This window comes from Dreissena polymorpha, chromosome 5, assembly GCF_020536995.1.
Source record: "Dreissena polymorpha isolate Duluth1 chromosome 5, UMN_Dpol_1.0, whole genome shotgun sequence".
NCBI classification, from domain to species: Eukaryota; Metazoa; Mollusca; class Bivalvia; order Myida; family Dreissenidae; genus Dreissena; species Dreissena polymorpha.
The window spans coordinates 32,016,946-32,033,736 of NC_068359.1; the positions used below are offsets into that span (position 1 = coordinate 32,016,946).

The 16,791-nt window shown below is 36.4% G+C and overlaps 1 protein-coding gene across 3 annotated transcripts in view; it reads left to right on the forward strand.

Annotated features, from left to right (window-relative positions):
• Positions 1-419: 419 nt before the first annotated feature.
• LOC127881770 (uncharacterized) overlaps positions 420-16,791 on the forward strand; it is a 136,378-nt gene continuing 120,006 nt past the window's right edge. Inside the window, exons 1-2 of one of the 3 annotated variants that reach the window (XM_052429908.1) lie at positions 420-706; positions 1,651-1,832. The gene's annotated coding sequence lies outside the window, so the exon portion shown is untranslated. The remainder of the gene's footprint in view (positions 707-1,650; positions 1,833-16,791) is intronic. The other 2 variants (XM_052429909.1, XM_052429907.1) reach the window with 2 other exon arrangements.

Sequence of the window (16,791 nt, forward strand, 5' to 3'; positions counted from 1 at the left end):
TAGTCGAATGTAGTCAATTAATAATTGCATATTATTTTGCTGAATGGTTGATTCTATAAAATTAATTGGGGCGATACATATAGATTCCAATTAAGGCGATTACATGTATTTCGTATGCGCCATTTTGGATGGCCGTTTAAACGCAGACTAGCATGTCATGACTTTTCTATGTAATAAAGAGTCGATATTAAAATGTCTGATGTCATTGATTGATATATTTTTATAGCGGAGGAGACTTGTCCGAGCAGAAAATATATGTTGTTCCTATAATGATACAGGGGAGAAAGTTTATCTTAGCAAGGCAAAAGTCACCAGACTTTGCTGTGAGACCAACGTCCAATAAGAAAAGAGATAGAAAGTTATGTGACGCTCAAACGTCAGTAATGTCGCGTAACGTCATAGTAACGTCGTCATTATTATTAGCCACGGCGAAGTCGAAGCACGCGAAGTTAAGCAAACATATTTCAAAGATGTAGCTATGAAATCGAATGGGAAATAACAATAGCGTTCCGGCAGAAAAAGAGGAATCCGCCATATCTTTTTTGCGTCATCGGTTTGGCAACAAAGACGGAAACGCTGACCAGCTACTGGTGAAACTGATCTCGGAGGAGTTCGGGGACGTGTCAGGGTCAAGGTCGCCGAGAAGAGTCTTAGAAAAAGCGCAAAGTAAGTGGTCTAACTATACGAATTAAGTCGTTATAATTAAGTAAGCTGAAGTAAAAACAAAAACATATATTTATTTTCTTTAATTTGTCACGAATACAACTTACTTTAAACACACATAGCTTCGAGATGATTTTTAAATAGTTGAATAAAATATATAACATTTTATCTACAAATACAAGGTAAGCGGGGACTTTCGCTTGAGATATTTCGCGATAATTATTAGCGTGATATTTGTTTTATTAAAAGCTTCTCCTAAAAATCCAAGAGTTTGTATTTTCTCCTGGTGTCCTTTAGTCGTTTAGCAAAATAAAACAACAGCATTTATTGTAAACGATTACCGGTAATAGTTGTAAATAATAATATAAATAATTATAAAACTATAAACAATAACAGTAATAATAAAAAATAAGTAAAGTAACTTTTTATATGAAGCATATATATAATACAATATTTAATTTTTAAATTAATGTATGTTATGTAAAAGCGTTTGATAAAAAGATTGTTTTTTTTACTTGTTTTAACTAAGAATTGCTCAGTAATGAATCAATTTTGGTAAATCGTAGATACGTTTCCCATATCTTTAAAGAAGTGTCTGTGCAAATAACATACATTAAGTTTCAGCACAGTTTACATAATCATGTACTGTAACTGTAACATGCGGCGGTGGATATTGTTTTAATAATATCTGACATTGGGTAGACCATTTTCGGTTTTTTTCCCGGCAAGTTTCATCAAATTTTCATCAAAACTCTTGAAAACACTTTAAATACGTTATTGATGAAGTTCGATTATCAGGCAAAACGCCCCAAATGCAAAGATACGGTCCTTTAGATACATTAAATTGTGATTTAAATGCGGGCTTACTGTTCTTGAATGAATTGACGTGAAAAGCAACAATACGAGAAAACTGAATTCCTTACATACCAACATCGCTACGAGAAGTGCAAAAAAAATCCTTCACGAAAGGTCCGCGATTTATTTCAGACATCGCAAGACGATTGCGAAGAAAGCTCATGTCTCGAAATAAAGAGGAACCGCCAACAGACTGCTGCGTTGCTATTGGAACGGAAGCAGACAACATTATGGACGCACATGTCAATCAGCAGACGACAGAAAAATGTGTGCAGCTGCGCAGATTGCACACCCAGCCTCAGAGCGAACCATTTGTGAGTCTTGTTGAATGTCAAAACTGTATGTTGATGTTTTTTTTAATTTATACAATAAGTGATTTTTGATGCATGTATTTTTGTATGATATATTTGCTTTGTGACGAATTAGTTTTATGCAATACTATGATTTTATGCAATTTGTTTAAGGACTGTTATGATTGTGATTCTGATTATTATGATGATGCTGTTGTTAATAAAATAACGATGATGTTGAAACGACGATGATAATGACGATGGTTATGACGATCATGATGATGATACTAATTATACATGTATACACTGAAAGTGTAACCCGATATTCATAATTATAATGATCAAGTTATGATGGTGAATATTATAAATATAAATGATGAAAAAATGTTGCTCAACGGTGATCATATACATCATTATTCAATTCTTTCCAACATACCACGATTGCGGAAATGTCCACCAAGTCTCGAAATGTAAAGAATCCAGAAACCGAGACGGAAACCAACAGGAATGACGACAACGACTTTGGCTTCAACAACTCCTCAACCGCAAAAGAAGAAGCACATATTAAGTTCTTAATGCCCGAGAGAGAAACGGGTGAATCCAATAAATATGCCAAGCCGGTGTTCACTGCTAATGAAGCAAACAAAGAACAAGTTGAAACTGAAGCGATTTCAACTGCTGAGCCTGAGATTGGTGATCAGGAACAAGCTACCATCTTTTCTGAGATTCAAGACATGTGTTGCGATACAGAGGTTGTTAGAAACCATGAAAATTTGCACAAAGAAGAAGAACAGGATAGCGATACGATAAGTAACACAAAGGCTACATCTAAAGAGGCACTTGAAATAACAGACAACAAACAAGATGACGCTATGACGCCATCAAAGCTGGCGAGTTTTAAACATGGAATGTATATCGATCGAATGAAAGCTACCATAGGTAAAGGTGTTGTTTGCAACGTTGCTGTTGGACGAAGCCTTAGTGTCAGACATGAATGTCATTCGCAAAGTTCAGTTGACAAAAAACAACTCCGTTTTCTCCTCCAATATGTTCGGCTCTCGGGAAAACGACGCGCTGAGTGTCACAGAAACATGTTCAAGCCAAACCAACGAAGACAATGCTGTCAAAACGCCGAGGTCCCCACTCGAGACCTTCAAAGTTGTGCATGCAAATAAGTGCGGAGGTATAGAACACATGAGGCAGATCAGAATTGAAAATAACATTCGCATGAAATGGATGAAGATCATAACGGCAAGAAGGCGTATTGCAGACTCCATAGGTGGAATGGGAGCGCTTGATCACTTGAAAAAGTTTGACACGAACGTAATCAGGAATGTGCAGTTGTCGAGACAAGGAGATGACTACAGCTCCAATATGATCAATCCTAAGACATTTCCGTGCCACACATTTGCGCTCACTAACGGGAAGGACGAATTCGTGAACGGCATGCATGCATTCACATTAGGCGATCTTGCCGCGCTGTCGGAAAACGCCATATCAAGATACAAAGTCAATCGATCTCCAATCAATCGCTCTATGTCTGACGGGCAGCCTACGCACTGCACGCAAGATAAACAAGCACAACAGGAAGAAGCCAGTCGATCTTTGGATATCAGAAACGTAGTGTACGTCATTAAAGAGAACAGCAATGACTTCACCGTGTTTGAGGGTGACAAGCTGGACATCGCACAAGAACGCATGCCTTTCGGTCAATACCATGACGACGAGTTGAATGCAATTGATGATATTGTCCAAACAACAGCGAGTGATCCTTGCAAAGATACGGCGAATACCCAGAACAAACACACAAATGAGAAAGTTGATGCCATACGTATCATACCAGCTAAGAAGTACGGCAGCCTTGAGCACATGAAAAAGATAAAGATGGAGAACGCTGTCAAAATTAGGCGACTGAAGAACATCACTGCCAGTGATGCAGTCACCAGGAGTGTTGCTCCGAAAGCCGGAAGGTCCGATGTAACACTGCCGGAGCAGACAAAACAGTCCCGCCATGATGATGAATCTGGCTATGAAAAGAAAACTGCGGATAGTCACAATTGTCGACCTACTTCCTTAAAGCCTTATGACGCCATTGGTGTCTATGACGAACATGTTTCAGGAAATGATGATTGTGCAACCGTTTCCAGCAACCCCCGTAGCAATGACATTGCAGATGCTCAGATAACAGCAGCGAAAGTGACAAAGGTCTCAGTCAATCTGACGGCAAATAGCTCTTTCGAACCGCCACTAAAACATCAGAGACCACAATCAAAAGTTAATATGGATCCTCCCAATATCATTCCAGCTAAGAAGTATGGTGGTCTTGAGCAATTGAAGAAAATCAAAATGGGAAACGCTATCAAACTGCAGCGTCTTAAAAGCGAACAGGCCAGCTCGCACGTTCAAAGACCACTGAGCACATCTTCAAGAGGTGTCAGTCACATCCACACATCTGGAATGCAAGACTACGATAAAACCAATGAAACCAACGATAGTCCGAAAGGCGGAACACTGATTGGACAAAGGCTACAAACTTGGCACACACCGGACAAGGAATTCAGTTATTCAGAGAAAGAGGTGGATGAAAAGCCGATACCGTATGGCTCTGTCGCTCACTTCATGAAAATCAAGAGGGACAACGCGGCAAGACTGCGACACTTGAAGGGTATTCACAAGCGAGTGGACACCTGGAAGTCCGTTGATAGAAGCTGTAGTGACTTAGACCCAGGAAAGGAAAAGGAATACGGCTCAGTTGCGCATTTCAAGATGGTTCAAATGAAAAATGCTGCCAGAAATCGCAAGATGAACGCAATCACGTCAAAACTACATACCTGGAAGGAACAGAACCCTGGAAGCGAATATTCCATGGACAGACAGAACAACTGGGGAGCGGTTAAAGACCCACGAAAGTTCGGATCCGTCGCCCACTTCCAGCAGGCAAAACAACAGAATGCAAGCAGAACTTCGTGCTTGAAACAAGCAACATCAAAACTGAACACGTGGCAGCCAAAGTCTAAAATGGAGAGATTGTCTGCAACTGGGCACATGTCGATGTCGAGACACATCGGACAGATGGAAAGCTTGAAAATGAGCGTCCGAAAGGCCACTTCCAAGATTGACACAGGTTTAGTAAAGGTATCACAAAGCGCAGGAGGACAAGTTGCATCTTGGAGCCGACACCTGAAGGATGTTCGTAGCCCAAAACCAAATACAATGAATATAACTACTACTGCTGCTAACCAAAAGTTCAGCAATGCCACAACGAGCTTCACAAAATTCAACCACAGACGAGAAAGCAATCAGACGAAAGCAGCTTTAGCGTCTCAACGAAGCGATAAATCATTGGTAACAAGCAAACAAAGGCAGATATTACCTGCGCAATACGTGGGCAATGACGGAATCGCGTTATCTGCCAGAGAATATGAGTGCATTGAACACAGGCTACGCCATCCAGACAGCAGAATCCGGTTCCCATGCACCGAAACGGAAGTAGATGCGCGTCTCAAGGAACTGCTGAAGCTCCTACGCGTATCAATCTTTGCAAAGACTTCGAGGCCTTTAACATGCGACGGAAGCGATGGTGACAGCGGATTCTATGTGTCGCCATGTGACAGTTTCCTCGCTGATGAAGCCGCCATGGAACTGGAATACGAGATGGAACAACGTGCTCTGATCGCCGGAAATGATCTCGTCAATTTCGTTCCAAGGCCCAGACCAACTATTAACAAACATGGACATCCTCCAACGAAAATTCCAAGACCCGTCTTTAATGTTCTTGAAAAGATAATGCAGTCGAGAGTACGCGTGAACTACTCTTGATAAAACAGTGTGAAATGATACACATGCACAGTGTAATAAAATTAAGTGTAATGGTTCATTAGATGTTCTTGATTTGACAAATATACTATAGAATTAAACGGTTTTGGATTTGTTTTACAATATAAATGTCCATTAGCGCAATCTTGTCTAGTGCTACCATTTCCGCATTCTGGGTCAGCAGACAATTTATTCCATATATCCGGAGGAGTCCGGAGATAGCCGATGTATCACAATTGCCATATCCGCTGTTCAATCGTGATACATCGGCTTTCTCGGAGTTCTACGAATGATTTAAGCAGTAAATCGTCTGCTGATCCAGAGTTATCGGCTATTAAGTTCACAAGTTGTGAGGTCTCATTAGCGGACATAATGGCTCCTCATCAGAGTATAGGGATGCAGAGGAATATCTGGAGCTACACTGGTCAGGACAGAATGACTCCCCAACAGAGTACACTGTTCGGATATGTTATAAGGCCCATTTTCGCACGACGCATATTAAATTAGAACATGCTGATTATGATACATCAATAGTCTATTTACTATGTCAATACACAACAAACGTTTAACATGAATTTACATGTAATTTCACATTATTGATTTATAATTCATTTTATGCTATTTACTATTTAATAGTATAAGTATAATATATAATCTTAAATAAATCACGTACACTATTATGAAACACGTGGTAAATACAATAATATGGCAGAATTATTTAAATTTAATAAAAGTGCATCGTACCACATAAGACATAATATTATAAAACTCCAAAAACAACACAAATATGTAAAAAAAAAAGCACATGTAGTCACTAATGAAAATAAGCATATACATTAGAATCCTTTTTTTCAGTTTCAAACCTTTCATGAACGGTCATTGATGTTTCGCCATCTTCATCGCATAATGACGTTTCGCAATCTGAGAGATAGTGATTGCTGTCTTTCTGATCGTTTGATGTCATTAGCGTATCGATCTGGTAGACATTTTCTCCTCACACAGGCAAAAAACTTCGATTTGATTTCAAAAAGTCCACCATGGCATATAAAGGTCCCCACGTTTCCAAGTTGTGATTGTACGTTTTTGTACAATTGTTGATGAAGAATTCTTTGCTGAATTTCACTACATGGCCCGACTTTTAAAATAATGCAAAATATGTTGAAAACACATGTAAAGTCTACTCACCCTGAAGAATTATCCTTGAAAATTCCAAATATCCGGGCCTTAGCGCCATCACGGAAGTAGCATTGGCTCCTTTGGTAATGCATCGCCAAAAAGAGATGGCGCCGTCGATTAACGGCCGTGACATTGTAGAAGAGCGTCAACCTGAGGGCACGTTGTATGTCCTGGAGTTGAGGTAGGTCAAACTTGTGTAGCATTTTGTTGACACAACCCGGCTGTCTGTAGCCGTAGTCTCTGGTGATGAACCCTTGCGGCTAATCGGTGGGCACGCGCTAGGCGGTCAATGTCTGTTTGGTGGTATGGGTTCGCATGCAGCACTGGCGAATTCGAGCTTGGGCAGGACAAGTGCTACGTAAGCAATTTTGCGGCAGTTTACAGAACAGTGTTTGAGATTTCTTCTGATAAATCCAATTGTAGATTTGGCTTGCTTTGAACGAGTAATTTTGGTGACATGGGTTTTCCATTCAATGTCTCCTGAAAAGTAATACTTATGTAGGGGGTTTCCTAAATTATTTTGTAGATTTGCTTGTTGATATTATAGAAGAAGCTGGATTGTGAGCTGAACATTAAGCTTAGAGCTGAGAATTTAGATTTGTTTTGCGTTGAATTTCTTTCCAAAGACGTTAGCCCATTTCTGAAGGTAGTCCAGGTTCTTTTGGAGAAAATTTAACAGTATTTGAATGATGATAGCTGTAAAAACATACAGTCATCTGCAAAACGGTGTATAATTATGAGTCCTTATTTCACTATGCTGTAATTATACCTCAAAGATTAAGGCCCAAAAAACTAATCATCTCAATCAGTAAGATTTGTAGATTTGTACTATCTTGATTTATTGTATCTTATACCATGTTTTTTGGTCCCCTACGGTTGTAACCATATTGTAACAATATTGGACTCTAGGTTTTCCTTTGTCCGTCGTTATGTTCGGCCGTGAATCTGTATCATGTGATAACTGGAAAAGTACTGTGGATAGGTTGATGAAACTCGGTATGTGGATCTCGGATAGTGAACAATATAGGCAATTTGCAGGCTACTTAAGATTTTTTTTATAAGAAAATGTTTTTGTGTTTTTTTACCATGGTTATTGAAATAACTAAAATAAATATATGGTTCCTGCTTGATTATTTATAAAGCACTAAACTTGAACTTGATGTCAGCGTTGAGGTTTCGAAATATGCGACCGCGATTCGAAAAAGGCTCTTAACTACTGTGTCCCTTCAGATATTGCTTTCATATTTGGAATGCATGTGCATTTGGACAACACCTTTCCATACACATACAAATTTTGACCCATGTGACCTTGACCTTGAACTTGAGGTCAGAGATCAGGTTTTGAAATATGCGGCCGCGATTCGAAAAAGGCTCATACCTACCGTGTCCCTTCAGATATTGCTTTCATATTTTGTTCGCATGTGTAGCTCGAAAACACCATTCCATGCGCATGAAATGCTTGAGCTTGGTGCCCGCGTTCAGGTTTCGAAATCTGCGACCGCGATTAAAAAAAAGCTCATTACGTCTGTGTCTATGCAGATATTGCTTTCATTTTTGGTACGCATTTGAATCTGGACAAGACCTTTCAATGCGCATACAATTTTTGACCTCTGTGACCTTGACCTTGAACTTAGGGTCCGCGTTTAGATTTTGAAATCTATTATGTGGTTATCGCCGCCGTATGTCCGTCTGTCCGTCTGTCCGTCTGTCTCCCCCTACACTATTAGCACTAATCCCTTGAAACTAATACTCATGGTTGCTGTGAGCATATGTGCGACAGTGCACTATTTGGAATTTCGATCTGACCCCTTGGTCAAAAGTTATGGGGGTTAGGGTGCGGCCGGGTCAGAGATTTTCACTCATGTTTTTATGTTATTTTACAATAATTTATTTATTTCTACACCGATTTACTTCAAATTGATACTAAACATCTCTTATGACAATACGGTCAATCTCATCTATGCATGGCCCCATTACCAACCCTGGGGCGCCCCTGGTTTAAACATGCGGCGTGGGGATACGCGTCGGCCTCTGCCGCGCCATTTTTAGTCTTGTTTTTGCTGTAATACAGCTTTTTCATTTGTCTTAGTTCCTATTGTAAGGATACTTCCCAAACTTGTGCTAAGTTTGGACCTTAGTCTTTATAGTAGTTGATGGGTTAGAATAGTTTGTGTAGTGTTCATACATGGCATCTATGTTATATCCTATAAAGCTTCTATATGAATAACACTAGGTATTTGAATGAAGGGCACACTCTTTATATTATCTTTATATTAAATATAACGTGTGTGTTTTAAGTGGTAACAATAAGACATTATGACTTAGTACAACTTTTTTGTTAGATGTTTTTTCAAAGTAAGCAATAATATGATTAAAGTGGGTTTTCAAAGATCTATTTAATGAAATCAACTTTGCAATAATGACCCTTTTTTCATTATAACATATACTTGAAGACCTTAAGACCATGTAATCTATGGTCCTAATTTAGCAAATTATTAAATACCCAGACTTCTTACCTATGTAGGCAAACACAAATTTTCTATTAAGGTTCATGAGGCCATTGTAAATACTTTTAAATATTAAGGGCATCATTTAAGTAAGCGTACTTATGCACTTCTTAGATAAAAACACACATTAATCTGGTAATAAGTTGGAATTAATACAATCTTGCCCAGGTACTTAATACGAGTCTCACGTTGGAAAACGGGGCTTAATGCATGTATATTAAGTTTCGTTCCAGGTTAGCCTGTGCAGTCAGCACATGCTTGCTTATCTTGGACAACATTATCTGCCTAAACTGGATTTTTTGCTTTGAAAAGACTTCCTTTAAACAAAAAATATACAAGCAGAAAGTGTCTTTCCCTATTAGCCTGTGAGAACTGCACAGGCTTATCTGTAACCACACTTTAGGCACGTGCATAAAGACCGGTTTTCTTATTGCGCGTTTCATGTAATGACTCAACAATCCTGCTCCTACTCCGCAGGCCAATGCCTCCTACCTAGATATGGCCATATGTAATGCCCCATGGCCCATCGGAGTTACCATGGTGGGTATCCACGCCCGTGCGGGCGGAGAGAAGATCTCATCCAGATATGTGCCTCGCTTGCTCAACGACGAAACTCAGAGATATACACACAGGTATGGTGATGTGCATCTCTTAAACTGTTACCACTCAGATACGCACTTTGAAACTTTTATAGTCACATACAAAATCAAATTAAATTTAAGACCTTTCTTTTTTTTAAATTGTATAGGCTTCATTTCCAACCTTGAAATATGGATGAGTAGCAAACAGCATAAAAACTGAACAGCCTGCGAGTTACTTGCAGGCTGTTTTCGTTTTTTGCTGGTTGCATATAGCAATTTTCACTTTGCAGGGCTCCTGCATGATCAAACTTTTTTTATAGCAAAATTGACCTCGTAATGTCTGAATCCTTATTATTTTGGATATTTAATAGGTGATTATGAAGAAACACTTGTAACCAAATGGTAATTTCTTTAGACAAATGTTCATATGTGTACCCATTGGCTAATCTGGTGAATGGCAGCGCAAGCCCTGCTTTGCTACTGAGCGGGTTGGCTTTACTGGCAGCATTACCTCTGAACACAAAGTTATTATTAGATTTTGATGCAGTTTTCTTTCAAGGTAGTAACATACTTTTTAAAATGTAACATGACACATGGAAATACTTGTAATGTGCTGCTTACATATACATGAACATAATTTTTCACTACTGTTCGGAAGTGCTCCGGATACTTTTTAATGTAATTAGTTGTACACTTGCGATGTGTAGCAATAGTTTTTCACATCCAAAAATTAAGTTAATTTTCTTAGATGTCAGATTTGTATGAACAAAAAAATCAAATGAATTGTGTTAACCACTGACGAAAAATAAACTTTAAAAATTCAGCTTATTAACTAATAATTCCAAAAGTGTTTAAAATTATCTGTTGGTAGCAATGCTTAATTAAGTTTTTCCTCGGGAAAATTACATACATAAAAATACAAAAGCAAATGCACCTGCTGTTGTGCCACCTCATTGGGAGTTAATAACCCATTCGGTACCCCTCGCAGATTATCAATAATCCGATGTTTGACGGAAAGGGCCGAGAATGTGCGATTGTTAATTACCCACAAACATTTAATTTATAACTCCATAAAAGGTTACAATACACTAAAAGATTCCCTTAAATAATTCAATGTAAAAGCAATAACTTTAATCTTTAACAAAAACTGAAGTAAACCTTTTGCACATAGAGACCCGCATAAACATATTATTTATTAATTAAATGTACATTTAGGGACAGGAACACCTTTACGGTTTATATACTTAACGTAAGCATTAAAATTAGTTAAGGTAAACACACGAACTCAATGAAGATTCATATCCAATGAAATATAATGATTTTACAGCATTTCAAAATGTATTTCATTGTAGGGACTTAATCGTATCATGATCCGGGCACAAGTGTTCTTCCCCACAGATCCCTCCAGAAGTGTCAACTTTGAGCCTATTCACCACTGAATTAATGTGTTGAAATCTTTACTTGACTGCATGGATATATTCAGAAGATGATTTTTATGTTGAATGTTATTTTTCTGGTAGTAATCATACGGTTTGCACAGGAGACAATACGACTTTGAATGGCGTTAACATATTTGAGATTTGCCTGTGAAACATGACATACATTTATAGCGAGTCAGGTTTTAATGACAGTCTTTATCGAAAAGTGTATTAGGTAATGTACTAATATGATTTATTTACTGTTATTTGTTACAAGGTGCTGCATTATGTTAATGTATAGTACATTACTCTATTGATGGATGAATTCTAAAATGATAATATGAGCAGCGTCATGTGAAAATGGGTCCTATGCCATATGCGGCCTCCGTAGCTTTTAACCAGCATTTGTGGCTCATATGGGATCCACACACTTGCGAAAATTCTGGTGCATTTGGTGACCATTGAGTCAGTTCTGGCTCACAATATAGTTGCCTTGTTGTATGAGTGTCAGTGCCCATGCTTGTTAGTGTTTTCAATTCCTATTGTGACATATGTTGAAATTGGGTATCAGATGCGCTATTGGAATATTCCTTAATTATTGTTTGAAAAATTTCTGAACTTTGGTTGAACATTAATGGGTAAGGTGGATGATTCATGGGTTGGGTGGAGTATTCAAGAGTTGGTTGAAAGAATCATGGGATGGCTGGAACATTCATGGGTTGGGTGGAACGTTCATGAGTTGAGTGAAAGATTCATGGGTTGGGTGGACCATTGATTGGTTGGGTGGACCATTCATGGGTTGGGTGGAAGATTAATGGGTTGGGTGCAACATTCATGGGTAAGGTGGAAGATTCATGGGTTGGGTGAACTATTAATGACTTGAATTGAACATTCAGTGGAAAGTTCACCAACTGTTTAAATAAGCTTAAAGGTTGAGGGACATAGACATGGAGGACTAGGGTGCGGAACAGTTCGGGAGTTTGGCTTCATGTACAAATAACATGGATTCATAAAAGAACAAGCAAATGTGTTGAATTTATATCCGTCGCCAAAAAATAAATTTTCTGATTGACGGACAACACTAATTCTATATCCCTTTGCCTTTTGCGTTGGATAAAAAGGATGTAATGTAAAGATGTCCTTATTTTTGGTGTATAATTGGTACTTAAGTATTTAGCTGAAATACACTGTCCATTTATATGGACAGGAACGTCTGTCTAGAATGAATTTAAGTAAAAAAAAAACACAACAATTTTGTTAAATGCAAGTATGTGAACTGGTGTGTAAACTTAACCATTTACATGTTGTCATCAGTATTTTCAAAAGTTAATACAATGTAAACGGAACTTAAGTTAAATATGAGAAGGAATGTTTGGATTCTTATTTGTTTGTTTTGGTATTTCTGCTTAAACTTTTTTTCGTTTTGAATGGGATGTGTAGAAGTGTTGAAACTAACAGGTCTGTCTGAGCAATTGGCGGAAGAGTTAATGTATTTTCATTTATATCATAAACGGAGAGAACTTAAGGCTTTATGCTGAATGCTATTTTAAAATACCAGTGTAAATAGTTAATACAGATGCCTCTTTTTATTTTGTAAAATAGTGTCATGTTTTATATACAATAGTGACCCTGTCCTAAACTAATTCACGCAAGACCTCGCGGACATGGTCCTCAACTTATTCACGCAAGACCTCGCGGACATGGTCCTCAACTAATTCACGTAAGACCTCGCGGACATGGTTTCAACAGATTTCCGGACACCAGAATACTATTATTGATGAAGTATTCGAATAACGCGTCAAGTTCTGACATTATGTTTTATTTGTATACCTGTATAGGTACATTTTGATGTGATCGTTTAAGACGCGTTTGGTTTGTTATTAATTCTGAGGTAAGTGTGAGATTCGGCTAGTCATCAAACCGGTTTAAACGGCAAACGTTTTGTATTGACCGTTTTTATGCAGTTATCCCAGTTTTGATCATCAATTGTTTATAATAGGTGTTCTGATATAAATTAAGTGGATCAGAACACAATAGATATCCTGTTTATAGGGTTTCACTGTTCGCTTTATTGTAAACTGGGAGATAACAATACAAAGTATGATTATCCATCACAACTAGTTATTGTCTGAGTGTTCTGCAAATGTTCCCGAAATCAGAACCGCGACCGTCCCACGCCATTCGCGTACACCGTGAAAGCAGACATTTCTTTTTTCTCATTTATTAATGCACTCTTATGAAGTCATCGATTACACAAAGTAGAAATGTACAAAAATGAGTTGTTTTACGTTTTCATTAAGTACCAACTCTCTTAACCACAAGCATGCACACACATACTCAAAACACATACATAAACATGCACGCATATACTAACAAGAAAAGAAAAACATATGAAAGTAAATAACACAATATAAAACATAAGGACATAGAAGTGGAATTTTACGTTTCTCTTATGATAAGTACAATTCCTTTCTCACATATGTTCATAAACACACACAATTACACGCACACACACATCACGCACACTCTCTAACACGCAACATATATTATATTACATGTTTAACAGTTTGTATTATGGTTAATAACAATAGTAATTTCTTTCATCGTGCGTTTCTGTACTTTCAATTAAAAAGACAGTAGATAAAGAACAAACGAAAAGGCGAACACATACGGCAACGATATTTTAGTAATTGCATGGGCATTGTTATATGAAAACTGTATATGAATATTAAGTCTCACTTAAAACATATTGATTGATGTGGATCCATTTTTGTTTGTGTGTTTCAATTTTATTTTTAAAAAGGGCAATTTCTTCTTCTGTCTGTATCCTTTACTTCAAATAATTTAAGAATATGTTAAATTTTGGAAGACATTTCTTTATTTTCATATTGAATATGAATACTTTCATCAAAATGATAATAAAATTGAGAACTTCACTGAGTATTTTAATTTCCGTATTTGCAAGAAAAGCAGATGTTTTATTTATTTCAATGTCAATTTTCACTCGTTGGGGGAATGTTTGCAGTTCTGTCCAAAGAATTTGGCTATATGAACATTCCCAAAACAAATGATCGATTGTTAAAACGCTTTCTTGACAAACATCACACAGACTGCTATTCGTTAGTTTATATTTCGTAATAAAGTTACGTAAGTTAGTATCTATTGTTGACTTAAATGGAAGTGTATATATTGTTCTCCAGTTGAGCTTTTCTTTTAAATTAATGAATGAATTCCATTTTTGTTCTGTCTATACTGTCATCGATTTTACTTTGTGATTGTAACTGTATATGGTAGAGAGTTTTGTTTGTTTATTTTTTAAGAGTTTTCTATTATATCAACAAAAGTTTTCTCAGATATAGTTAATGCATTGATTCCTTGCGTAGACAATATTGACTTATATTCATTTGGTATAGCAGAAATTAGTGAGTAGAAGTTTAAAAATTCATGAGAGTCAATGTTGTATAAATATTTTAACTACTCAAATGTATTATAAGTATCTTTTCGATAGTTGTACAATTGACCGATAGTTTTTATACCATTGTTATATCAGGTTGTCAAAAAGAAAGAATTGTTATTTACCTGTATGCATTTATTATTCCATATTACATGTTTACATATATGGGAGTACTTTTTGAAACATTTTATTGGTTCTTAATAGTTTGCCAGGATGTAAGTACATCTTTTAAGAACAAATTATTTTTACTTACATTTTGTATTATAGAATCATCTAGATTATAAAGACAAATATAAGACAGTTACCGATTTTTTTTCCAAAAGAGTTTTCAATTGACCTTTATTATTTTTATCCAGATATCGTTTTACCCAGCTCGCTTTAATGGCATTTAGAAAACAATCAATATCCGAAAGTTGAATGCCCCCATTTTCATAATTTTGTGTTAGACGTTTTCTTTTAATTGTGTCTGGTTTATTGTCCCATATGAATTCAAATATTGCTGTTTTTAATCCTTCTATTACTTTTTTAGATGGGTTAGGGAGAACAGAAAAAGAGTAAATTAATTTTGGTACCGCAAATGTTTTTAGTACTGTGACCTTCCCCATAAGAGTGAGTTTCCTATGTTGCCATTGTTTTTAACAACATTCAAAGTCTTAAATTTTGGCATTAAATTGTTGTCTATGTTTAATTTATGTTGATTATAAAAATTTATATCTAAAGATTTTGCCCCACCAGATGAAAAATAATAAATTGTTTTATGTGCTGTATTTGATGTTTGAGTTTTTTAGTTATCCGATTCGCATGATTGTAGATTTTGATGCGTTGAGGTTAAGTCCTGATATTTTTCTGAATTTTTTAAGAGTTTGAACTAATGTTTCAAATGAATTGGGCGAACTATCATTTAAAAAGTTGAATCATCTGCAAAGAAGGTTTGTTATATTTCGGTCCGATTTATCTCTATCCCTTTAATATTATTGTTTTCATTTATGTAACTTGACAGTAATTCTAAACATATAATAAAGAGCGACGAAGACAGAGGACAACCTTGACGAACACCTTTTTCTATTTTAAAGATGACCATTGTTAATAATGACAATATTTATATCATTGTAAAATACCTTAATCCACTGAGTTATGTGTGGCCCGAAATTTAGGTGATTAAGACATTTTATTATAAAGAGATGGTTCAAACTATCGAATGCTTTCTCAAAGTCTGCAAAAAATAGAAGTCCAGGCTTATTATGGTTCTCTAGATATTCAATGACATCAAAAATTAACCTCACGTTTTCATCAATATATCTGTTTTTCATGAAACCGGTTTGATCAAAACTTATTATACGTGGCAGTTTTTTTTATACGGTTTGTAATTGCTTGAGTTGCGATTTTGTAATCTATATTTAACAAACTTATTGGTCGCCAATTTGAAATGTGATCAAGGTTTTTATCTGATTTAGGAATAAGAGTTATAATACCTTGTTTTTGTAAGGCAGTAAGTTCACCATTTTCAAAAGAGTAATGTATTGATTTAATATAGTGTTCTTTCAAGGTAGACCAATTTTTTTTTATAGAATTCAACGGTCAGTCCGTCAGAGCCTGGACTTTTATTGTTAGCCATTTCTAATAAAGCACATCCACACTCATACTCATTTAATTTTCCTTCACATTGAGATTTATGTTCTTCACTGAGTTTAGTTATTGGCACCTGAAAGAAATCAGAATTGTTGTCTCGTTTATTTGTTTTTGTAAAAAAATGATTAATAATATGCTGCTCCTGCTTCTAGTATTTCATCGTTTTCTTTTATTTATGTTTCATTAACAATGAATTTATGAATCGTTTTTTTCTCAGCCTTCCTTTTTTCTAAGTTTGCAAAATATTAAGATTTCGTTCATTTCCTTCTATTTTTATAGCTTTCGATCTTAAAATATATCCTTTAACTTTTTTCATAAAGTTGTTCTAATTCTTCGTTTTTCGTTTTGATTTTTTTGTATTATGTTATATGTCAAGTCAGAAGAGTTATTTTTCATTAAATC